This window comes from Zea mays, chromosome 3 (assembly GCF_902167145.1).
Source record: "Zea mays cultivar B73 chromosome 3, Zm-B73-REFERENCE-NAM-5.0, whole genome shotgun sequence".
In the NCBI taxonomy this organism is placed as follows: Eukaryota; Viridiplantae; Streptophyta; class Magnoliopsida; order Poales; family Poaceae; genus Zea; species Zea mays.
The window spans coordinates 62427385-62431734 of record NC_050098.1 but is presented as its reverse complement, the minus strand read 5'-3'; positions in this window follow the sequence as shown (position 1 = coordinate 62431734).

The following is a 4350-nucleotide window of genomic DNA, read 5'->3' as shown; positions in this document are numbered from 1 at the left end:
TTTCTTTTGTCATGATCATTCCTTAATTAATCCATGGTTTCTAAAGTTTTGGTGCCCCTTCTCCCCCACTTAAACACATGTGATAATAGGCCATAAGTGCATGTATTGAGCCAGGGCCTTGGGTAATATCTAGGGTGTTACAGCCCTCCCCCCTTAAAGGAATCTCGCCTCGTGATTTGGGTAGGGATCCTTTAGAGGGGTACCAAGAAAGTGTGTGTTGGTGTGTTGTAGTTTCTTTTAACCAAGTTTCTCTAGTTAACTGCTCTTCGAATGTCATCCTCTTTGCAACTTAAGAAGGAAGTCCTTCTAGAGTTATTTTCACAACTTACTCTACTCCTTCTAACTAGGTTTCTCTTATATTTAGATTCAAAGTGTAGGTGGGGGTGGGTGTTTTGGGTTACGTACTGACTCATTTAGGCAGAAAGTCGGGGAAGCGAGAACGTAGAAAATCCTCAGTTTCCCACGTAGCCTCTTCTACTGAATGGTTGCTCCATTGAACCTTATACATTTGGATCGACCTTGCCCGAGTTGATCTCTCTTTTTGGTCCAATACCTTGACGAGGTACTCTTGATAAGACAAGTCTGGTTCTATCTCCAATTCTGGTTCAGGTAGCACTTCCGTGGGTAAGCGAACACACTTCCATAACTGAGATATGTGGAACACATCATGAACGGCTGACAGATGAGGTGGCAACTTCAACTGGTAGGCTACAGGTCCACAAGTCTCTTTGATCTCATAGGGCCCAATATAGCGAGGAGCTAACTTGCCCTTGATTCCAAACCTCTAAACACCTTTGGTGGGTGATACCTTAAGGTATACATGATCCCCCACTTCGAATTGTAGAGGCCTTTTCCTCTTATCATGATAGCTCTTCTGTCTGGCCTGAGCAGCTTCTAAGTTCTTCTTAATGACTCCGACTTTATTCTCGGCTTCAAGTACTAGGTCAGGCCCAAATATTTCCCTCTCTCTAGCTTGTGACCAATTTAGCGGTGTCCTACACCTTCTCCCATACAAGGCCTCAAAAGGTGCCATCTTTAGGCTGGACTGGTAGCTGTTGTTATATGAGAATTTCGCCAAGGAAAGGCACTTATCCCAATTCTTACCATAGTGTAACACACATGACCTCAACATGTCTTCCAGAATCTGATTTACTCTTTCTGTCTGACCATTTGTTTGAGGATGGTATGCTGAGCTCCTTATCACCTAAGTTCCCAGTGACTCTTGCAGCTGCTCCCAAAAATGTGCTACGAACGGTGCTTCCCTATCTGACACAATGGTTCTTGATATTCCATGAAAACGCACTATCTGGTCAATATAGATTTCTGCATACTTTTCTACCCTCTGGGTGGTATGTACTGGCAAGAAATGACCTGTCTTAGTTAGCCTGTCCATGATGACCCAAATAGAATCGTGGTGTCGGGAGGTATTGGGCAAACCCACAATAAAATCCATGCTGAGGTCCTCCCATTTCCAAGATGGTATGGGAAGAGACTGTAAGGTACCCGCTACCTTCAAATGGCTAGCCTTGATTCTTTGGCAAGTGTCGCTTTCAGATACATACTTAGCAATTTCCCTCTTCATTCTGGTCCACCAATACAAGGATCTGAGATCATGATACATCTTGTTACTACTGGGGTGCATGGAAAATTTGGAAATATGAGCTTCATCCAATATTTTCTTCCTGAGTTCGGGATTTTTAGGAACCACCAATCGGTCTTCAAACCATAGAACTCCCTTGTTGTCCTGACAGAAGCATTTGTACTTATCCACCTTTTGTTCGAGCATATCCTTAATGACTTGAACACCCTTGTCACCAATCTGTGCCAGGACTATTTGGTCATGTAGAGTGGGCTCTACTGAGATATAATTCAAGGTACCTGAGGAAACTACTTCCATGTTCAACTTGCACAACGCGTCACACAGAGTGGCGATCTTAGAGTCCATAGTTACACAGTTGCACTGGGCCTTTCGACTTAAGGCATCTACCACAACATTGGCCTTGCCCAAATGGTAATGCACTTCCAATTCATAGTCCTTGATTAATTCCTACCATCTTCTCTGCCTCATATTAAGATCAGCCTGAGTGAAGATATACTTGAGATTCTTGTGGTCAGTATAAATATTACAATGTGCTCCCATCAAATAATGTCTCCATATCTTCAGAGCATGAACTACGGCTGCTAACTCCAGATCATGTGTGGGATAGTTCTGCTCATGAGGCCTGAGTGCTCGGGATGCATAGGCAATAACTCTGTTGTCTTGCATCAAGACACATCCCAATCTAGTGCCTGAAGCATCGCAATAAACATCGAAAGATTTGGTGTTGTCAGGCTGCGCTAGCATGGGTGCTGTTGTCAGATGCTGCCTCAAGGTATGAAAGGCATCCTCACATTTCTGACTCCATTCATACTTTACTCCTTTCTTCAACAGTTCAGTCATTGGTTTGGCTATCCTGGAGAAATCCGGAATGAATTGCCGATAAGACCCTGCCAATCCCAGAAAACTACGAATCTACCGTACAGTGGTAGGAGGCTTCCAATTCATCACTTCTTGCACTTTATCAGGATCAACCGATATCCCATCCTAAGAAATGGTGTGACCCAAAAATTTAATTTCCCTCAGCCAGAATTCACATTTGGACAACTTAGCATATAAGTGATGATCACGCAGTCGCTGAAGTACAATGTGTAAGTGCTTAGTGTGCTCGTCTTCATTCTTTGAATAGACCAAGATATCATCAATGAATACCACCACAAACTTGACCAGCTCTGGCATAAACACTGAGTTCATCAAATACATGAAATAAGTCGGGGCATTGGTCAGCCCGAAAGACATCACCAAGTACTCATAAAGTCCATATCGGGTAGAGAAAGCCGTCTTCGGAATATCACTGGCTCTGATCTTGATCTGATGATAGCCAGAGCGAAGGTCTATCTTGGAAAACACCTTGGCTCCCACCAACTGACCGAACAATACATCAATGCGGGGCAATGGATACTTATTTTTGATTGTCACTGCATTGAGAGGGCGGTAATCAACACACAATCTTAGACTTTCATCTTTCTTCTTCACGAACAAGGCTGGACATCCCAATGGAGAAGTACTGGGGCGAATGAATCCCTTGTCCAACAACTCTTGTAACTGCTTCTTCAGTTCAGCTAACTCCGCTGGAGGCATCCTATAGGGTCTCTTGGATATAGGTGCAGTTCTGGGTTGTAGCTCAATTGCAAACTCTATGTCTCTGTCGGGTGGCATCCCTGGCAATTCATCTGGAAAAACATCGGGAGACTCACAAACCACTGAAATCCTCTCGATAGGTGATTCCATCAAGGTGAAGGCACAGGAACGGGTACAACCCTGGTTAGGCAAATATAACGTGATTTCACCACAAGTAGGTGAGTGTATCTCAATGGCCCTTGCTGCGACATCAATTACTGCCTGATGCATTGATAACCAGTTAGTTCCTAAAATGATATCCACACTATCCAATCCCAAGATAAGGAGGGTGGTTTTAATTACAAGACTACCAATTTTTATAGGCACATGCCTGTTGATTTGATAGGTGGCAACCCTGCCTCCTAGTGTTGAAATTGCAATGCCCCATTGGTGTGATGAAAAGGCAACTGGCATTTGGCACTAAATTTTGCACTAATAAAACTGTGTGATGCACCTGAATCAAAAAGAATGACTGCTGGATAATTCAAAACAGAAAAGATACCAGTCATGACGGGTGCTCCCTCTAGAATGTCAGCCATAGTGGTGAAGTTCAGCCTACCTTGCCTCACTTGCACCTTCTGCCTCTTGCCTTGGTTCTGATTGAAATTCTGCCCTGCCACTGCTGGTTCTTGGGGCAATTCTTGGCGTAGTGTCCAGTGCTGCCACAAGTGAAACATTTGTTGTCATTGGCCTGACGGTACTGCTGCTGTGGCTGGTTGTTGTTCCTCTGAACTTAGGGCTGAGAGCGGTTGGGTGCCTGATGCTGCTGTTGTGGTCGGATCACCCATCGTCCTTGCTGCTGAGGTCCCCTACTCTGAGTGTTGGACATAATCCTGAAGCACTGAGGCTGAGCTGAAGGTCCTGCCATAGGGGTCTTCCTCTTCTTTTCTGCCTGGCGAGCTGCGATGCAGTCTTCCTGAGAAATGGCCATGTTGACTAACTCATTGTAGTCATTGGCCCTAACTATGTTGAGATGGTCGTGGAGCTTAGTACTAAGGCCCCTTCTCAACCTGTCCCTCTTCTTCTCATCCGTGTCAGCATGATAGCCCACGTACTGACACAGGTCATTGAAGGCTTGGGCGTACTGTAACACTGTACGACTCCCCTGAGTGAGTGCCAGAAACTCATTGAGC